The 23,069-nt window shown below is 42.3% G+C and overlaps 1 pseudogene; it reads left to right on the top strand.

The window, feature by feature from the left end:
• Window positions 1-2,771: 2,771 nt before the first annotated feature.
• On the top strand, window positions 2,772-2,889 carry LOC126428273 (5S ribosomal RNA; annotated as a pseudogene).
• The last annotated feature ends 20,180 nt before the right edge of the window (window positions 2,890-23,069 follow it).

Consider the following 23,069-nt stretch of genomic DNA (forward strand, 5'->3'; position numbering starts at 1 on the left):
TCTGCCAGAAACTAGTCATCGAGTGAATACAAAAAACAGTGCAATTTCCAACTCTGGATCGGTTTTTCGGTGTACTGATTAACAGAAGTTGCTAGTCCACAGCTACTCAACAGTGCTCGAAGTTCGTAAACATGAATTTAAGGTAGAAACGAAAATATTATGACTAGTTTGGATAATATTCAATGATATACTAATATGTTAAATTTGTGGATATAGACAATCGAAAATGGACCATGTGAGATGTTCCCAACTGTATGGCTCCTTACCGACGATAGTAAGGTTAAAGAACATTATGTACTCTTGCAGCAGAACTGAAAAAAATATTTTGGGGAGAGTTGAGGATTTTGAGTGGTTCGTGATCTCATTCGTGGATTCGAAACATTTTGACAGAATATTGAAATCAAAATTTTTCGAGGTGGTTTTGGATACATTTTGGATGTCAGTAAGCAGTGAATACCCAGCCATCTCCGAGGGGGCAGTTAATGTGTTATTAGCGTGTTCAACTACATATCTGTGTGAACTGAGCTTCTCGACGATGACAAACTAAAACATCCAAGGGAGAGAGACTCAAATCCATAGATTGAGAAATGAGGCTTGCTTCGTCTACGATTCCGCCACGAATCGGCTGTCTGTATGCAGCTAACCAGGCTCAAGTATCGCATTGAATATATTAGCAGAGTTATTTAATTTTAAAAATCGTATTAGAATAGTCTGTTTTCTACAGCGAATTAAAGTCAGGGTCTAATAAGTTGTTAATGCATGTTTCTATTCCTGTTTTATAATAAATAATAACTGACTACATAACGACGTCATAATTCGTAATTATATTAAAAATTCACATGGTTTTGAGGGAACAGGCATTTTGGTGTACCGTGCTCGATCTAGGATCATCTAGATATACCGCGAATAATAAAAGGTTGCAGAATGCCGTATAGAGAACAAATACGAGTATTTAAATTGTATTATCGGTAGCTATTGTGTGCAGTAGTCATGTAACATTTGTGATGCCGTATTACATAGCTGTACACAGTGGATAAGTTAGTCAGTTACCTTGGGAATAAAATTTTATTTTAGAGATCCTATATAAGTGAATATTCGTACAGCCAGTTTGTAAAAGAGCTTGGAATACCTTCAGTGTCTAAAGGACGGGCGTTGTTGCGTACAAGATTGCGTGTATGCATAATAAGAAAGAAGTTTTTGTTGGCGAGATGGGAAATATTTGCAAGATATGACATTCCCACGCACCAGTATGCAGATTAAAACTGTTTTCTGGATTGCACTCCATTGCAAATTCATTCTGGAAACAATCCCCTAGGCTGTAGCTAAGCCATTTTTCCGCAGCATCCTTCGTTTCAGGAACGCTAGTCCCGCAAGGTATGCAGGATAATTTCTGTGTAGTTACGAAGGTATGAGATGAGATACTGGTGGAAGTAAAGCCGTGAGGGCGGGTCGTCACTCGTGCTTGAATATCTCAGTCGACAGAACATTTACCAGCGAAAAGCAAAAATCCCAAGTTCGAGTGCTATCCCGGCACACAGTTTTGATCTGCCAGGAAGTTTCAAGTCACAAATACAGCACTGCAGCGTGAAAATTTATTGTGTAACTTAATAATGGTCAAACGGTGCAGTTTTACTCACATCAGTGTTACGCAGATGACGAATCCTATGAAACTAATACCTAAAAGAGCGCAAAATGACATATAGATGAGCACTGTAGCTCAGAAACATTTGCTTTTAATCTTCTAATATCCATTTGTGGTCATTCATGGGCCATGTTCCCGGAAGAGTGAAATGAGGTGGCTCTGTACAGGACGGGGTAACCAATACAGTTGACCCCACATACATTCAGAAGTATGAAATACATCAATATGCGGTTTTCGCTAAGTGATAGCGGAGAATGTGACGAATTTTCAGATGTCGCATCTAATTTTAATGTTTATAATGGCCAGTTTTTAAATGAAACGCCGCGCGGGATTAGCCGAGCGGTCTCAGGCGCTGCTGTCATGGACTGTGCGGCTGGTCCCGGCGGAGGTTCGAGCCCTCCCTCGGGCATGGGTGTGTGTGTTTGTCCTTAGGATAATTTAGGTTAAGTAGTGTGTAAGCTTAGGGACTGATGACCTTAGCAGTTAAGTCCCATAAGATTTCACACACATTTGAACATTTAAGTGAAACTACATAATTTTTCTGTGGCACTGGAAAATGTCCTCGAAGAGGACTTGAGCGGCAGAACATGTGTCGATCGTAATCTAATAGTAACAAGGTAACAGAGTGGCGAACCACCGTCCCGCCGTCAGAAGAAGAAGCGCACAAAATTCTACCAACCAGCGCCAAATGTAAGAGAACGCATAACTCTTAGTACGGTTCATCTGCTTACCCGCGTACGTGAAACAATCAGTGAGCACTGTGCTGTTATAGCGATCAGAAAACTTACTCGATAAGTCATTCAGACTTTCACAGTATATGCGACAGTCGAAAAAACTGGATGTGGTTTTCGTTTCTGGAAAATGTCTTCCAGTTGTTAAAGCAACAGTACAGTTGAATGCGGAAAGGTACCCTATCAAGGCCTGTGTTTATAAACATTACTGGAAAGTCAAGAAATTAGATGTGTTAAGAATAAAGCACGCCAGTGAATAATAACGTCAACTGATGAAAGTAATGGGAGTAAAACACAATCCACATGCCACGATGAAGCTTGAACGTGCAAGTGAGATCAGCCAAAGCAGTGTTCTGCGTATGCTATATTCCAATACCTGTCACCCTTTCCACATTTCAGCCAACGGCCTTACCGCAGTGGTAACACCGGTTCCCGTCAGATCACCGAAGTTAAGCGCTGTCGGGCAGGGCTAGCACTTGGATGAGTGACCATCCGGTCTGCCGAGCGCTGTTGGTAGGTGGGGTGCACTCAGCCCTTGTGAGGCAAATTGAGGAGCTATTTGATTGAGAAATACCGGCTCCGGTCTCGTAAACTGACTTATGGCCGGGAGAGCGGTGTGCTAACCACATGCCCCTCCATATCCGCAACCAGTGACGCCTGTGGGCTGAGGATGACACGGCGGCCGGTCAGTACCTTTGGGCCTTCCAAGGCCTGTTCGGGCGGAGTTTTTCACATTTTGCTGCATCAACGACTTCAAGGTAATGAGTCTCAAATCGGTTACATCTATCCGAATAGCATCGACGAAAACTGTAGAGTGATGAATTGTTTATGTGCAGGAATTTGTTAACGCATGAAGCATCGTTTACAGATAATGGGCAAATTTAACTCGAAATGCTCTACTAAAAATTCTCGCTGGCTCAGAGAAGTATATAATCAATTACCTTGGGCCGTCAAAGTGTAACGCGGGCTTTTGAAGGATCGCATTCTACTGATGCTGGCGCAGTTAGAGGAAGACAGCCACATTAACTTAAGACAGTCCATTTGCTACCAATGGGTGCTTCGCCCCTTCCGCTCGTATAATTGCAAACCTTCTTAACAGAACACTTGGAAATCATAGCGTAACATCGAAAATACAAATAAAATATCTTCCGCGCCGTTCAAAAATTTTCGCCTTGTAATATCCATTGATAACTTGTACTGTACTGCTAACTGTGAATCTGAAAGCTATATTTAAGCTATATTTAATATGTAATGGATATAATAGTGTATTTATTTGTGAATGTATGTAATTGATTGTAGGTATAATGTAAATTGCTGGGTAATAGCCAAGGAAACTTTATTTGAATGTATCGATAACAACGACGAAATGGCAGTAGCTTTGCCGTTATTTTGGAAATTTTGCAAATTTGTGACAAGGTCTTATGGGGCCAAACTGCTGAGATCATCTACATCCATACTCCGCAAGCCACCCGACGGTGCGTGGCGGAGGGTACTTTGAGTACCTCTATCGGTTCTCCCTTCTATTCCAGTCTCGTATTGTTAGTGGAAAGAAGGGTTGTCGGTATGCCTCTGTGTGGGCTCTAATCACTCTGATTTTATCCCCCTCTTCGCGAGATATACGTAGGAGGGAGAAATATACTGCTTGACTCCTCGGTGAAGGTATGTGCTCGAAACATCAACAAAAGCCCGTACCGAGCTACTGAGCGTCTCTCCTGCAGAGTCTTCCACTGGAGTTTATCTATCATCTCCGTAACGCTTTCGCGATTACTAAATGATCCTGCAACGAAGCGCGCTGCTCTCCGCTGGATCTTCTCTATCTCTTCTGTCAACCCTATCTGGCACGGATCCCACACCGGTGAGCAATATTCAAGCAGTAGGCGAACAAGTGTACTGTAACCTACTTCCTTTGTTTTCGGATAGCATATCTTTAGGATTCTTCCAATGAATCTCAGTCTGGCATCCGCTATACCGACGGTCAACTTTATATGATCATTCCATTTTAAATCACTCCTAATGCCTACCCCCAGATAATTTATGGAATTAACTGCTTCCAGTTGCTGACCTGCTATATTGTAGCTAAATGATGAAGGATCTTTCTTTCTATGTATTCGCAGCACATTACACCTGTCTACATTGAGATTCAATTGCCATTCCCTGCACCTTGCGTCAATTCGTTGCAGATCCTCCTGCATTTCAGTACAATTTTCCATTGTTACAACCTCTCGATATACTACAGCATCATCCGCAAAAAGCCTCAATGAACTTCCGATGTTACCCACAAGGTCATTTATATACATTGTGAATAGCAACGGTCCTACCACAGTCCTCTGCGGCACACCTGAAATCATTCTTACTTCGGAAGACTTCTCTCCATTGAGAATGACATGCTGCGTTCCGTTATCTAGGAACTCTTCAATCAAATCACACAATTGTTCTGATAGTCCATATGCTCTTACTTTGTTTATTAAACGACTGTGCGGAACTGTATCGAACGCCTTGCGGAAGTCAAGAAACATGGCATCTACCTAGGAACCCGTGTCTATGGCCCTCTGAGTCTCGTGGACGAATAGCGCGAGCTGGGTTTCACACGATCGTCGTTTTCGAAACCCATGCTGATTCCTACAGAGTAGATTTCTAGTCTCCAGAAAAATCATTATACTCGAACATAATAAGTGTTCCAAAATTCTGCAACTGATCGACGTTAGAGATATAGGTCGATAGTTCTGCACATCTGTTCGACGTCCCTTCTTGAAAACTGGGATGACCTGTGCCCTTTTCCAATCCTTTGGAACGCTACGCTCTTCTAGAGACCTACGGTACACCACTGCAAGAAGGAGGGGGGGGGGGGGGGGGGGCAAATTCCTTCGCGTACTCTGTGTAAAATCGAACTGGTATCCCATCAGGTCCAGCGGCCTTTCCTCTTTTGAGCGATTTTAATTGTTTTTCTATCCCTATGTCATCTATTTCGATATCTACCATTTTGGCATCTGTGCGACAATCTAGAGAAGGAACTACAATGCAGTCTTCCTCTGAGAAACAGCTTTGGAAGAAGACATTTAGTGTTTCGGCCTTTAGTCTGTCATCTTCTGTTTCAGTACCATTTTGGCCACAGAGTGTCTGTACATTTTGTTTTGATCCACCTACCGCTTTGATAAGACCAAAATTCCTTAGGATTTTCTGCCAAGTCCGTACATAGAACTTTCGAATTCATTGAACACCTCTCGCATAGCCGTTCTCGCACTACAGTTCGCTTCGCGTAACTTTTGTTTGTCTGCAAGGCTTTGGCTATGTTTATGTTTGCTGTGAAGTTCCCTTTGCTTTCGCAGCAGTTTTCTAACTCGGTTGTTGTACCACGGTGGCTCTTTTCCTCCTCTTACGATCTTGCTTGGCACATACTCATCTAATGTATACTGTACAATGGTTTTGAACTTTGTCCACTGATCCTCAATACTATCTGTACTTGAGACAGAACTTTTCTGTTGAGCCGTCAAGTACTCTGAAATCTGCTTTTTGTCACTTTTGCTAAACAGAAAAATGTTTCTACCGTTTTTAATATTTCTATTTACGGCATCATCGATGCAGTAACCGCTTTATGATCGCTGATTCCCTGTTCTGCGTTAACTGCTTCCAATAGCTCGGGTCTGTTTGTCACCATAAGGTCTAATATGTTATCGCCACAAGTCGGTTCTCTGTATAACTGCTCAAGGTAGTTTTCAGATAATGCACTTAAAACAATTTTACTGGATTCTTTGTCCCTGCCACCCGTTATAAACGTTTGAGTCTCCCAGTCTATATCCGGCAAATTAAAATTTCCACCCAGAACTATAACATGGTGGGGAAATCTACTCGAAATATTTTCCAAATTTTTCTTCAGGTGCGCTGCCACAAAATCTGCCGAGCCAGGGGGCCTATAGAGACATCCAATTACCATGTTTGCGCCTGCTTTAACCGTCCCTAAGCTTACATACTACTTAATCGAACTTAAACTAACTTAGTCTAAGGACAATATACACACCCATGCCCGAGGGAGGACTCGAACCGCCGACGGGGGGAGCCGCGCGGCTTGCCGTTATTTATCTTTGCGTATGTCTCTGTCGAGCCGCCAGCAAAGAGGAAGCAGAACAGCTAGAGACATGAAAATGTGCGGAAGTGTTTGTTGGGCACTCCCGCAGTCTTGGTGTGCAGCTATGATTGCGCCGATGTAGGTGTACCTATTTCGTTAACCCGTGAGTGTTGAGAGCACGGCGGAGGAAGCTGCAATTCTGTTGCTTGTCTCATAATTATCCGTGGCTCTGGAAACGACTCGTGGTTCGCAAACAGCAGCAGTTGAGCACTGTCATCGGCTACATTCTCTGTCGTCCGCACAGCTACAACATCGTAAGGCTGTTAAAGTGACAGACTTCTACTAATATCGTACGGGCATTACCCAGTAGCATTCCTTTCAAAAACTTTAATAATTTTCTTGAATAATAACCTGCAATAGTTAAAACTTATAGGGCAACTTTGTTGTCATTGTCCTCAGACATTATTACCAAGCGGAGCCCCTTTCCTTTCCGTGCAATCACCGAGTGTCGTAAAAATGTGGAAATTGATTAAATACTTACTGCTAGTGTTGTTGGTTTGGTAATGACCAGTTTCAGTCTAAATTTTGCTGCCTCAACAGTTCATTCTTGTATTGCATAAGAGAGGCTTAAAGAATTTGCAGTTTTGAGTATTAACTTCACTCACTTAAAGTAACGTAAATTTCACTGGCAAAACTAATCGGTAACTAAAGATACAGCACAAATCAAGAGTGCACAGTTTCATTTATTTTGTATTTAGCTTAGCGTGTGACTTCTGCTGGCTTGGTAAATACTTTATTACTCTTACGTTAAAAATAAATTCAGCTGCTCATTTGATTAGAGTAAATTCAATTCAATCTTTCAATAATTAAGATTAAATTGCTTGCTCGTTTCCAAATTTTGCATTACATTACGCTGAGGTTACCGAAAGTCAGTTTTGTACGTAACAAAGTTTCCCGTAACAAAGTTTCATTTACAGCCAGTCATTTATTTAACCAGTAACTTCATTTAACTTTGCTTTCAAAATTTAGTATTTCAGATTAAGTAACTCCGAATTTAGTGCTTTCTGATTCATTTATTTTCTCGCGGACTGTTGTGTTGTGGAACGTGTGACAACCTTCTGTTGCCAATCCATTGATTATTTGCTTGATTTTCTTTCCCAGTGCCTTTCATAAGATTCTGGAGACTCATTGACATAGTGGGCTCGACCATTTACTAAGCCCTTTTTTCCTTTTTTTCTAACAGTATTTTTTGTATTAAAAATATTACGTGCTATCCTTTTTCCTCTGTGTGGCTCGTGATCCATTGCACTATATTCCACGCATTTCAAATTAGTAGCAGTATTTATCTTAGTTTTAGAATAGATTCTTTTTTCAGAAGGATCTGTTGTACACTTTCGTCCTACCAGTGTTGCCAACCCCAGAAGATAAAATTATGGGATTTTATCGTATATTGACAATTTTAAAAAAACAATAATGCTGATAATATGACGTACACAATATTTGTTTTCAATCGCGAATGGCAAAGTCTTCTCAGCTTTTAAAATTTTTATCCATAAAACCTCCTAATTACGAACCAAAACGTCTCTAATCGCGATGCTAAGTACTAAAAATACTTTCAGAACCAGATAAACTCGGAAGTGTCCAAAGTATCACTGATTTTATGCAAGGAAAATTCCCTAACCCCGATCGAAAAGTAGCACTGTGTACGTAATATAATTAAAAATAATATAATTAAACTCACCCTAATAAGCATCGTTGTCGAACTCCACATCGGCGAAATCGGCGTCACTATCCCGATGAGATTCCTTCTTCTTAGCATAAATGTTCGACATGTTCATTGATGCAATCATTGCACTGGTTGGTTCGAACTGTACACAATTCCTCACACGCTGGGAAGTGAGCATTACTGCGCTGACTGTACCCGAATGTAACTTATTTCTCAATGGTGTCTTCACTAGATTCATTTTTGAAAAGACCCGCTCACAATCAGCACTAGAATATGGTAAAACTAATATATCTAGCACAAAGATTCCTATTTGGAGGAACTCTTGGTTACCATGAAGGTCCCTAGCGTTCTTTATGAACACCCAAAATTCGTCCACCTCTTTAGACCGTAGATTTTCGGGAAATTCTGCATGTGGCAATGCTCTCCACTGATCATCAATCATTTGCATAAGCCTTTTGTCTTTTGGAGAAATCCTCTGAACCGACTTTATAAGTGGAACAAGCGTTGACGGCCTTGCAGCACTTTTTGACAATGCTATTTCTGGTGTTAACCAACTCAACATTTTTAGAACAGAATTGTTGAAATCATACCGCTTTTTTATCTCACAACAAGATACTATAAGAAACTGTTGCACTCTGTAGTAGAAATCAGTCAGATTAGCTCATGAAATCCATCACGCCTACACCTAAATACATTTGCGTATAAGTTGGGCTGGGTTTGCTGGATCATGTCTGTCAAATCAGTTTTAATGATATAATCAGGAGACATATAGCAGAGAAGGATTTCTTTGTACGTTTTGCACATTCTATCATACAAAGAGCAAATTACTAATTTCTCGCTTTGAAAATATTGATTCAGAGAGACAAATTTCGGTAGAATCCACTCGAGAAATATAAAAAATACACGTACAAAGTTGTCCCTGAATGCCTTTGCTAACTGTTCAGCTGCATACAGTCTTTCTTCTTCCCACTTGCAAGTGAAAAATAATTGCAATGCATTCCATTGTTCCAGAATACGTGAAACAACAGTTAACAAAGATAACCATCTTGTTTTAGATGGATGCAGTATCTTGTGAGGTTCGACATTACAAAACAGTTGGAATTCCACAAACTGGGCTATTCTTTTTGAACTATGCTTAAAGAATGAATATGTATCCCTAGCCGTGTCTTCACATAGTCTTGGTAGTTGTTTGCAAGCCTCACTTGCACATAGGTGCAATGAATGACATACGTTTCTGTATAAAAATACCAGGAGAATCTCTAATTATTCGACTAGCAACAGAATCATCTTTCCCCATCATTGTGTTGCACCCATCCGAAGCAAATCCTATTAAATTTTCTGGTGGAATATTGTGTACTGACAAGGCTTTACGTACGAAATCGTACAAACGATTAGCAGTGGCACCTTCATGAGCGGCCTCTGCATTTTTCTCGTCAAATAGCTGTAACAACTGCCAAAATTTAGTATGTATTTTGGAACTATCTTCATCTAAATACCGCAAACAAATACACAAATTTTTCGTAGCGGAAATGTCGGTAGATTCATCAATTATGAAACTGAACTTTTGTCTCTGTAAAACTTCATTCAGTTAATCCAAATGACATTTACCTATGACATTCTTTATCACCCCTGTGGCTTTTGTTCTACCCAACTGCAAGTTCTCAACTATTTTAGAATCGGGTAAAGCACTTTTAATTACATCTGTTAAGTGATTGGCTGTATTAATAGAGATGTTATGTTTTGCCAATATTTCAGCCCTCTTGCCCTGCTTATCAAATGTATAAGACGATTTTGATTGTGATGAAAAGTCAAGTTTCTTTTGTAGAGGCCCGACACATTTTACGGTACTTAAGTGTTTTTTCCCTTTAGCGTGATTTTTCATTACAGTCAACTCAGCACTGAATTCACATCTACAAACTTTACACCGAGCTTTATATGCATCATCACTAACAGGTTGTAGCCAATCCTTGAAAGATAAATCAGTCAACCATTCCTTTGTGAACTTTTGTTTCAAACGTTTTAATTTCAACTCACCACACAGCCTCAATTTCTTCTGTGGGGTCCGGGGAGAATCTACATCACTGTTGTCAGTTTCCATTATTTATATTTGAATACACTACTACAGTATTTATTTAAAGAACACCACACTTTAATTTCCCTTAAGAACAAAAAATTAATATTCTTTTAAAAGCACAAAGACAACTACCCGTGCCTTCAAGTCCCAATTTCACCAGCAACTGATGACGATGGCCTAGCCCCAATAGCCCATATTGTTGTGAAACAATATTTTTTAGGCGGTAAGGGTATTCCCCGGAAGCGAATATACAGTGTTAAGAGTCGTTGGACTGTTGCGGGGAGTGGACGAGAGAAAAAGAGGAAATTGCTTATATTGAATGGAGTATGGACTTAAATATATGAAAACAGATTATTAGCGTATGAAACTACTACAAGTATCAATTTATTTTCATTTTAAATCTTCACAAAAATTATCGTAGTTTCCGCAATTATCAGCAATCGTATATCGTGTTCACGTTGTAATTATCGTATATCGCGATAATTTATCGTATGGTTGGCAACGCTGCGTCCTACTAACCGATATCATTTTCCGACGGTAACAATAACAATACTCACTGTAAAATTTCATTAGACATACGAGATCACGATCAATTATATCGCAGTCCAGCAGGCCGATTAGGGGGTTGTTGCAGTTGGGTCGGTCATTTCGAAAACACGAAATGGTGTGCACGCTCACAAGATTTAGTGCCTTTGGGCTTTTGTCTGTTGCGACAATTTAAAAAGAGGTTTACAAGGAAACACTGACAACTTCCGAAGACATGCAATGCCCTGTAACTCGTGACTTCGTTGCCATAAATTTAGATTAATTTCGATGCGCAGTATTGTCCGTCCGGAATCGCTTTGCAGCGCATATCACTGCTCAAGGTCAACATTTTGAGCACTAGATGTGACATTCAAGATAATAATGGTACTTGAATTGTGTGCTTGCTTACATTTGGTTCAGCAGCGCAGATGTTTGTGGGACCCCTTCTCATGACGACGGGACTGTATATGGCATCACTGTTATCTTGATACTACTTGATCTAGTTCCAAACTTGTTATGGTGTGAAGTGTTCTTCGTCATTTCTTTCCAATACACAGAAAAAGAATTATAAACAGGTGAGCAAAATTTAAGGACGAAAGTAACTTTCGCATGATCCATCACTTCTATCGTTTTTGACGACTAAGAGTGTGTGTGAAGTGTATGTGCAAACTCCACACTTCTCTTACACGAGTTGACTTACTTGGGAATGCGCAGCCTATCTTCTTCTCTGGAATCTCTACAAACTTCTCCGAAGAATGATGCTAGTCACAGGAACCTTTAAGACCCTCTCTCTCTCTTTGCAAAATAATGAGGCACTCGAAGAATACTTTTCAACAACTAACGGTATATTTGAACTTCAACAAAGACAAAATTCACTCTTCTCACATAAACAATCGAGGTCATGTAAGTCACCCGTGTCGTCTCACATTAGAAACAATTAAGTTACATTTACAACAGAGTTGGCTTGTTAACCACGACTCTATTATACAGCAATCATACACATGTCTTGCCTCTTGCAAGGCCAAATTAAGAGTTACTTAAAAGACTTCTCAACTAAAATGTTCTTTTGCCACAGCCACAGTTACAAAACAGCACAGAATAACACAGAAGTTCCTTAGTGCTGCCGTGTGCTTTCATTACTACTTCCATGGACCGACCGACTGGTATTTGTGGGTGCCGTTCAACCGCCACGTCGACCTTTCACTCGCGACTGATTTCGCACCTGCACACACACACAGGTGACGCGCAGTAGCCGGCCGCTGTGGCCGAGCGGTTCTAGGCGCTTCAGTCCGGAACCACGCTGCTGCTATAGTCGCAGGTTCGAATCCTGCCTCGGGCATGGATGTGTGTGATATCCTTGGGTTAGTCCTTGGGTTAGTTAGGTTTAAGTAGTTCTAAGTCTAGGGGACTGATGACCTCAAATGTTAAGTCCCATAGTGCTCAGAACCTTTTTTTTTTTTTTTTTTTTTTTTTTTTTTACGCGCAGTAGATAGGGTTCCTTTTTCTCACTCACAACTAAAATATCGTGTGTTCGAGGCGGTGGAAGTCTGAGTGGTTCTAGAATTTACGCGGAAATTCTCGAAACACTACACACTTCCAAACAACGTAGTTCGATGAAGGTTGGATCATATATAAAAAGAACTGCTACAATATACACTCCTGGAAATTGAAATAAGAACACCGTGAATTCATTGTCCCAGGAAGGGGAAACTTTATTGACACATTCCTGGGGTCAGATACATCACATGATCACACTAACAGAACCACAGGCACATAGACACAGGCAACAGAGCATGCACAATGTCGGCACTAGTGCAGTGTATATCCACCTTTCGCAGCAATGCAGGCTGCTATTCTCCCATGGAGACGATCGTAGAGATGCTGGATGTAGTCCTGTGGAACGGCTTGCCATGCCATTTCCACCTGGCGCCTCAGTTGGACCAGCGTTCGTGCTGGACGTGCAGACCGCATGAGACGACGCTTCATCCAGTCCCAAACATGCTCAATGGGGGACAGATCCGGAGATCTTGCTGGCCAGGGTAGTTGACTTACACCTTCTAGAGCACGTTGGGTGGCACGGGATACATGCGGACGTGCATTGTCCTGTTGGAACAGCAAGTTCCCTTGCCGGTCTAGGAATGGTAGAACGATGGGTTCGATGACGGTTTGGATGTACCGTGCACTATTCAGTGTCCCCTCGACGATCACCAGTGGTGTACGGCCAGTGTAGGAGATCGCTCCCCACACCATGATGCCGGGTGTTGGCCCTGTGTGCCTCGGTCGTATGCAGTCCTGATTGTGGCGCTCACTTGCACGGCGCCAAACACGCATACGACCATCATTGGCGCCAAACACGCATACGACCATCATTGGCACCAAGGCAGAAGCGACTCTCATCGCTGAAGACGACACGTCTCCATTCGTCCCTCCATTCACGCCTGTCGCGACACCACTGGAGGCGGGCTGCACGATGTTGGGGCGTGAGCGGAAGACGGCCTAACGGTGTGCGGGACCGTAGCCCAGCTTCGTGGAGACGGTTGCGAATGGTCCTCGCCGAGACCCCAGGAGCAACAGTGTCCCTAATTTGCTGGGAAGTGGCGGTGCGGTCCCCTACGGCACTGCGTAGGATCCTACGGTCTTGGCGTGCATCCGTGCGTCGCTGCGGTCCAGTCCCAGGTCGACGGGCACGTGCACCTTCCGCCGACCACTGGCGACAACATCGATGTACTGTGGAGACCTCACGCCCCACGTGTTGAGCAATTCGGCGGTACGTCCACCCGGCCTCCCGCATGCCCACTATACGCCCTCGCTCAAAGTCCGTCAACTGCACATACGGTTCACGTCCACGCTGTCGCGGCATGCTACCAGTGTTAAAGACTGCGATGGAGCTCCGTATGCCACGGCAAACTGGCTGACACTGACGGCAGCGGTGCACAAATGCTGCGCAGCTAGCGCCATTCGACGGCCAACACCGCGGTTCCTGGTGTGTCCGCTGTGCCGTGCGTGTGATCATTGCTTGTACAGCCCTCTCGCAGTGTCCGGAGCAGGTATGGTGGGTCTGACACACCGGTGTCAATGTGTTCTTTTTTCCATTTCCAGGAGTGTAGTACAGAAGGCAACTGAAAGAAATAAGGAAGGAAGCGAACAGAAATGACACTTGTATTCGAAGGCAATAATTACACTGAAGTCACCGCAATTTGCGATGATCCTTTGGATTTACAAAATGAGGTACATGGTTCTTAACTTGGTGTGTGATCTCCACAAACGCTAATGCCTGCTCTGCAACATGCTCCCAAGCTGGCCACGTGGTTGGTAAGGAGCTCTTGTGGTAGAGCGTTCCATTCCTCCACAAGTGTGGTTGACAACTGCTGGGTGGTCATTGCTGCATGTGGAGATGCTGCAGTATGTGTCTCCCTCTGGCGGGCCAGTCCATTCGCCAAATATCCTCTTGTTCCAACGGTTCCTCCACGACAACACGCCCGTCATCTCCAAGAAAGTCATAATGACTCTCTCCTTGGACTTCAAGGCCCCCTTGCTCATTGTCTTTCTGGAACACGACACCACAATCAACGAATGACGGAACGTGGACACTTTGTAAAAACTGAAGCGTACTATCGTGTCCCAACGCCCAGGAACTTTAAACGACAGTACCATTCTGCTGCAGAATAATGACTATCCACCTGTTCCCCAGGTTGTTTCGACTACGCTGCAGAAGTTTCGTTGGGAATCCCTTGCAAACCTCCGTACAGTCCCTATCCCTGCACATGTGATTCCCACAGTTTTGGGCTCTGAAGAAAGGCGTTGGTGGCCGTCGGTTTGTCGGTTTGCTTCGGACGAAGAAGTGCATGCCTGGATACAATCACGGTTCTGTTGGCTCCGCAAACATATTTTCATGACGGCAACGACCTTCTTGTCTCACAATGGGATAAATGTATTAAGCCTTATGGAGATTACTTTTGAAATAGTAAACAGCTCACTCACTATGTTCCAACAGTCTCGTTTACATTTGACTGTCCCTTATAACAAATTGTCTATTGGTTTCTCCCTCGGGCTCTTCGGCCGACTTTCGTTTGAAGATTTTTTTGACTTTTCGTCAACACGAGTGGCTGGCATTGTCAAAGCTTCGCCCTCTATTGCTGCTGGCGGAGTTGAACTCACGGCTGCAGGCTATATGTACCTAGCGCGCCAACGTCCGAAGATTTTTCCGTGCTCATTACCGCTCTGGTTCTCCCATTGCTACCTGCAACTGTCGTCCACTGTGCACGGGAATCCAGGATCCGTTCACCTTGAAGCTTTCCTTTTCCTTGTTGAAGCTATTGTCATGTTTGTAATATCTATATCTTCCCTGAACGAGCGGATGTGAAAGTTCTTCTCTACAGCAAGAACTTCCGTGTCAGCGATTTTTATTATGTGGTCGGTCTCACACAGCGCGTACCCCGCCATGGCCGATTTCCCCACGTGTCCCAACCTGCAATGCCGCTTATGTTCAGTGCTCCTGTTATTGACTGATCGTCCAGTCATTCCAACATAGACTCTTGCACGTATACACGGTATGCGGTGTATTCCCGACATTGTAGGTGGATCCCTTTTCTCCTTTGCCGACGTGAGATACTATTTGATCCTCTTTGTCGATTTATAAATCATTTTTACGCCATGTTTGCGCAATACACGGCCGATTCTGTCCGTTATTCGGCGAATCTATGGCATGAAGGCCGTACCCGAAATTCCTTCTTACGATGTGTCACTTCGCCGAGTGTTTGATTCCGTGACGCTCCCTATGTAACTGGTGGAATACTGTCAACTAAGCTGGTAGCATGCATGAAGACGACTGCGACAAGATCGACAGCATCATTCATGGAAGCATACATAAAGAAGACCACTGCACCGAGTGACAGAAGAAAAAGTTTGCAAGATGCGGGAAGCAGATTGAGAAGTCGATTTCCGTCATGTCACAGCGGTCAACCTCTGTGAACGACCATTGACCAAAGAGAAAGAGTCTGTCCTTCAAAAAGGATGGAATTTTTCTATCATCCCAAGATCTACGTACGATATCATTGCTAACATCGATGAGGCCGTTCGGGCCCTTCCTTGTGCAAGAGCTGAAATAATACGCACTGAAACCGCCATGATATTGAGCCGAACAAAACCATCAGCTAGCAACCTGAAAAAAGAAGAGTTACAATTTATAGTGAGTCTTAATGCAGACAAGAGTACGTTGGTCTTGGAAAAAATGGAAATGGGACCGTTGTAACGAAGACCGAAGATTATGAGCAAAAGATCGGGGACTTATTAGAGCCAACGACGTACCGAAAATTAAGAACAGATCTAACGTAGTGCAGCACACGGGGTTCGAACTGGTTGATGACAGCTTCTCTCTCGGCGGGCATAGAGAGGAACCCTACCACCTTGTCTGTATGAATTACTAAAGACCCATAACGATAATGTTCCATTAAGACCGATTGTAAACGCTCATGGCTCACCAGCTTATTAACTGGCGACACACTTGGCCTCTCTGCTTTAGCCGCACGTGGGAAAGACCGGTACATGCATAAAGGACTTGGGACATTTGACTAAAGAAACTAAAACTTGGATCAAACAATATCCTGGTCAGCTTTGATATGGTTTCTTTGCCTACCAAAGTGCCACTCAGTGATTCTCTGGAGTATATAGGTTTCATTTTCCCACAAGAAATCACCAAGCTCATGCATGTCTCGCCAAGAGCTGTTTCCTGTGGAATGGCAACTTCTACTAACAGCTGGAAGGCGTCGCCATTGATATCCCACTTAGTCCAATGGCAGCCAACTTCTTCTGGACCATATCGAAGCGCGGACACTGGACTTGGTGCCTTGTATACCTAAGGTATGGTACAGATAAGTTGGTGATACCTTCGTTTTGTGGAGTCATGGTGAGGAACTGATCGATGACTTCCTAAGACGCCTGAATAGTCTCCATGCCAACTCAACATTTACCATGGAGATAGAAAAGGGTCAGCGGCTACCCTCTCTAGACGTACTGGCTACAAGAGATGGTGAGAAACCGAGACCTGCACAAACTGTCAAATCACCAACCGAGTCAAAAAAAGAAGCACGATTCACACGCTCGTAACGCGCGCAAGACGAAACTGTGACCCGCAGCACCTCAGAAGCGAGGCACAATACTTAAAACTGTTCTGAGAGCAATGGATCCTCCACCAGTTACATTAGAAGTATCATAGGATCAAACATTCGACGAAATGAACCATCGGATGTAGGGTACGGTCTTTCTGTCATACAGTCCCAGAGTGACGGATAGTATCAGCAGTATATTGTGCAAACATGACCTAAAGACCGTAAACCGACGAAGAATATCAAAGAGTGTATCACACTGGCGAAAGGGACCCTTTTGTAATGTCGGAAATATACCGCATACAACGCATATGTGGCAATGTCTATGTTGGAATGAGTGGACGATCAGTCAACACCAGGGTCACCGAACGTAAACGGCTCTATATGTTGGGGCAGGTGGAGGAATCGGCCGTGGTGGAACACGTGCTCTGTGAGACCGATCACATAGTAAAATTCGCCGACACGGAAGTTCTGGCCGTAGCGAAGAGCTATCACACTTTGTAACGGTAACAACGACCATCTTAAACGGCAATCGATGCTAACGTTAAACCTCTGCGAGGAATTTTTGAGAGAGTTGTGAGCGTGAAATAACCTAATGGGAACAGAACAAAAAGGAAGTTGTAACATTACGTATTAATATCGGTCGACAGCCTAATTAGGCGTTCTTGTGTCAAGCAATATAACATAGCAGAAGGCAGTGCTAAGGCTAACCTAACCTTCCTTGACACACATACACACTCAGAACACTTTCTTTATATCTGTACACACTACAACACAGTAACCTAATCTTGGAGATAATTGTACTACTAACTTGAAAGTCAAACAAACTGCCAATAAGATAGCAAACAGTAACATATGCCTCGGAACAACGCTTACCTTAAATAAACTAGATGCAACAGTTTATAGATCCAATCGCCAACACAGATGAAACTAGTAGTAATACTTAACGGGGAAGAGCATGAAATAATTCTGATTCAAATCAGGGTCTCTGCTAATGATCATACTCTGTAACATCATTGCTTAGTACTGGGTCTGTATGCCTGTGCATTAACCAACTTGAATTAGAACAGCTAACACAGTCAATATTTCTTTCTGAAACTCGGTTCGAGGCAATTAAACAGAATGAAAATCTAACTACACTGGCTCTGAAAGGATCGTTTGCTTTGCTTCATTAAGTAAGTAGCCTAGTACATGAGGGCCCTTGAACTTAAATGGTTTGAAGAACCATGCTCATTAACAAGACTACACAAGTATGTATGAGAAATGGTAAATATTCTCATTAATAATTAGTAATTAAGCAAAGCACAACAAATTATAATTCTTTAAATAACAAATGTTCTTTGATAACGAGTTTTTTAACCTGCTGAAAATATACTTTGGCTATGCAAATAGAAGCACAACATTAAAATCAAGTTCAAACACTTTCTCATGAAATAAACACTGATAAAACTTTGTAATACTACCAAAGTGCATAAATGCAACAATTAATCATCTTTTTCACTTCAGATCAATTTTACTATTTCAGGCAGCTTTTCAAGTAAAGCAAATTATTTGAGGAAATGACTGCAGATTGATTTAAAAATGCACTGAAAGCGGAGTATTTCTTGAACTATAAAACTGAACTTTAAACATTATAACTCCACACATTAGAAAGCACTCACAACTATTTTTACAGCTGCCGAATAAGTCTTTCCATCATAAATTAGGACACTGAATTAAATTCACTAGTATAGGATTCCTGTTCAGGTTTGTGATTTGGGATAATCATTGGTGTAAGATAGTTTTTAGCAACACCACGATTATTATTAAAATCAACGAAATTTCACAAATACATTGTCCATTTACAGAGTGCCAAATATAAACAATTTAGTGGAAGGCTGGTGGTACTGATGGCATAATTGTAGGGGCTGTTAACATGGCGGCATTGCAGTCATGGCAGTACTGTTGGCCTCGTCGTGTTAGAGATCTTCTTGGCGTCGGAATTATATTTTTATAGGGCCAAAAACCATGCTGTGATAATAATATCACCAAATTTAGTCTCCGAGGCCCATAAAGACTGCTCTTAAGCTCCTCTGGACTCAAAACACCAAGAATATGAGCCACAATGACCATATACTGCTAGCGAGATGTTAACCTCATCATTGCTCAGCCCATACTCCTTACCCATCACAAAGGACGAGTTGCCACTTGCGCGCCAACCACACCGTTTCCTCTCGGTCAGGCTACTTCTGTAGCTGCGGGGCTTCCCCAGATCTTTTACATTCAACACTGTGTTGCCTAACTACGGAAAAAGTCATTTACAGTACATTACATAACAATTTTTCCAATGGATATTTAAATCCATAAGCACAGTTTAAACATTTTCGTTCAAAAAATTCACATAATTGAAATAGGTATACATAGTGAAAGAATTTCCATGACCGATACAGCATTCTACATAAGAAACACTCAAATTGACGTAAAAATGTCGATGTTGTTGTTTTGGTCTTCAGTCCTGAGACTAGTTTGATGCAGCTCTCCATGCTACTCTATCCTGTGCAAGCTTTTTCATCTCCCAGTACCTACTGCAACCTACATCCTTCTGAATCTGCTTAGTGTATTCATCTCTTGGTCTCCCCCTACGATTTTTACCCTCCACACTGCCCTCCAATACTAAATTGGTGATCCCATGATGCCTCAGAACATGTCCTACCAACCGATCCCTTCTTCTGGTCAAGTTGTGCCACAAGCTTTTCTTCTCCCCAATCCCATTCAGTACTTCCTCATTAGTTATGTGATCTACCCATCTAATCTTCAGCATTCTTCTGTAGCACCACATTTCGAAAGCTTCTATTCTCTTCTTGTCCAAACTATTTACCGTCCATGTTTCACTTCCATACATGGCTACACTCCATACAAATACTTTCAGAAATGACTTCCTGACACTTAAATCTATACTCGAAGTTAACAAATTTCTCTTCTTCAGAAACGCTTTCCTTGCCATTGCCAGTCTACATTTCATATCCTCTCTACTTCGACCATCATCAGTTATTTTGCTCCCCAAATAGCAAAACTCCTTTACTATTTTAAGTGTCTCATTTCCTAATCTAATACCCTCAACATCACCCGACTTAATTCGACTACATTCCATTATCCTCGTTTTGCTTTTGTTGATGTTCATCTTATATCCTCCCTTCAAGACACTGTCCATTCCGTTCAACTGCTCTTCCAAGTCCTTTGCTGTCTCTGACAGAATTACAATGTCATCGACGAACCTCAAAGTTTTTATTTCTTCTCCATGGATTTTAATACCTACTCCGAATTTTTCTTTTGTTTCCTTTACTGTTTGCTCAATATACAGATTGAATAACACCGGGGAGAGGCTACAACCCGGTCTTACTCCAGTCCCAACCACTGCTTCCCTTTCATGTCCCTCGACTCTTATAACTGCCATCTGGTTTCTGTACAAATTGTAAATAGCCTTTCGCTCCCTGTATTTTACCCCTGCCACCTTTAGAATTTGAAAGAGAGTGTTCCGATCAACATTGTCAAAAGCTTTCTCCAAGTCTACAAATGCTAGAAACGCAGGTTTGCCTTTCCGTAATCTTTCTTCAAAGATAAGTCGTAAGGTCAGTATTGCCTCACGTGTTCCAGTATTTCTACGGAATCCAAACTGATCTTCCCCGAGGTCGGCTTCTACTAGTTTTTCCATTCGTCTGTAAAGAATTCGTGTTAGTATTTTGCAGCTGTGGCTTATTAAACTGATAGTTCGGTAATTTTCACATCTGTCAACACCTGCTTTCTTTGGGATTGGTATTATTATATTCTTCTTGAAGTCTGAGGGTATTTCGCCTGTTTCATACATCTTGCTCACCAGATGGTAGAGTTTTGTCAGGACTGGCTCTCCCAAGACTGTCAGTAGTTCTAATGGAATGTTGTCTACTCCCGGGGCATTGTTTCGACTCAGGTCTTTCAGTGCTCTGTCAAACTCTTCACGCGGTATCGTATCTCCCATTTCATCTTCATCTACATCCTCTTTCATTTCCATAATATAGTCCTCAAGTACATCGCCCTTGTATAGACGCTCTATATACTCCTTCCACCTTTCTGCTTTCCCTTCTTTGCTTAGAACTGGGTTTTCATCTGAACTCTTGATGTTCATACAAGTGGTTCTCTTATCTCCAAAGGTCTCTTTAATTTTCCTGTAGGCAGTATCTATCTTACCCCTAGTGAGATAAGCCTCTACATCCTTACATTTGTCCTCTAGCCATTCCTGCTTAGCCATTTTGCACTTCCTGTCGATCTCATTTTTGAGACATTTGTATTCCTTTTTGCCTGCTACATTTACTGCATTTTTATATTTTCTCCTTTCATCAATTAAATTCAATATTTCTTCTGTTGCCCAAGGATTTCTACTAGCCCTCGTCTTTTTACCTACTTGATCGTCTGCTGCCTTCACTATTTCATCCCTCAAAGCTACCCATTCTTCCTCTATTGTATTTCTTTCCCCCGTTCCTGTCAATTGTTCCCTTATGCTCTCCCTGAAACTCTGTACAACCTCTGGTTCTTTCAGTTTATCCAGGTCCCATCTCCTTAAATTCCCACCTTTTTGCAGTTTCTTCAGTTTCAATCTACAGGTCATAACCCATAGATTATGGTCAGAGTCCACATCTGTCCCTGGAAATGTCTTTCAATTTAAAACCTGGTTCCTAAATCTCTGTCTTACCATTATATAATCTATCTGATACCTTTTAGTATCTCCAGGGTTCTTCCATGTATACAACCTTCTATCATGATTCTTAAACCAAGTGTTAGCTATGATTAAGTTGTGCTCTGTGCAAAATTCTACCAGGCGGCTTCCTCTTTCATTTCTTAGCCCCAATCCATATTCACCTACTATGTTTCCTTCTCTCCCTTTTCCTACACTCGAATTCCAGTCACCCATGACTATTAAATTTTCGTCTCCCTTCACTATCTGAATAATTTCTTTTATTTCATCATACATTTCTTCAATTTCTTCGTCATCTGCAGAGCTAGTTGACATATAAACTTGTACTACTGTAGTAGGTGTGGGCTTCGTATCTATCTTGGCCACAATAATGCGTTCACTATGCTGTTTGTAGCAGCTTACCCGCATTCCTATTTTCCTATTCATTATTAAACCTACTCCTGCATTACCCCTATTTGACTTTGTGTTTATAACCCTGTAGTCATCTGACCAGAAGTCTTGTTCCTCCTGCCACCGAACTTCACTAATTCCCACTATATCTAACTTTAACCTATCCATTTCCCTTTTTAAATTTTCTAACCTACCTGCCCGATTAAGGGATCAGACATTCCACGCTCCGATCTGTAGAACGCCAGTTTTCTTTCTCCTGATAACGACATCCTCTTGAGTAGTCCCCGCCCGGAGATCCGAATGGGGGACTATTTTACCTCCGGAATATTTTACCCAAGAGGACGCCATCATCATTTAATCATACAGTAAAGCTGCATGCCCTCGGGAAAAATTACGGCCGTAGTTTCCCCTTGCTTTCAGCCGTTCGCAGTACCAGCACAGCAAGGCCGTTTTGGTTATTGTTACAAGGCCAAATCAGTCAATCATCCAGACTGTTGCCCTTGCGACTACTGAAAAGGCTGCTGCCCCTCTTCAGGAACCACATGTTTGTCTGGCCTCAGATACAAAATAGGTCGAAAATAGGCGTTACAATCTGCTTGTTCAGAGAAGTTATAGAAATATACTAACATGACTAAAGCTTCACCAAGAAAGAAGAAAGCCTCAAAATGTACGGCTCTTGGATTCCCATGAGCAGTGAACGATAGTTGCAGATGGTAATGGGAGAACCGCAACAGTAAAGACCGCAGAAGAACTTTGGGACGTTGGCGCGCCAGGTACAAATAACCTGTGGCTTCGAGTTCGACTCCAGTTCACCACCAGTAGTAGAGGGTGAAGCTTTGACAATGCCAGCCACTCGTGCTGGTAAAACGTCAGAAAAATCATCAAACCAACGTCGTCTGAAGAACCCGAGACAGAAGCCAACAGGCAGTTTGTCAATAAGCGGCGACGAACGCCTTAGAAATGGTGTTTCCATTGTAAGTTTTCCACTGACAAGTAGTACAAAGGCTGAAAAATTTACTAGAGTGTTTGGAAACTTGATTATTTTCGCGTATGGGTCAACTGAGAATTTCGAACTTTAACGTTATAGCAATGCTATTTAGAACTTT

The sequence above is a fragment of the Schistocerca serialis genome, chromosome 1 (assembly GCF_023864345.2).
Source record: "Schistocerca serialis cubense isolate TAMUIC-IGC-003099 chromosome 1, iqSchSeri2.2, whole genome shotgun sequence".
NCBI lineage: Eukaryota > Metazoa > Arthropoda > Insecta > Orthoptera > Acrididae > Schistocerca > Schistocerca serialis.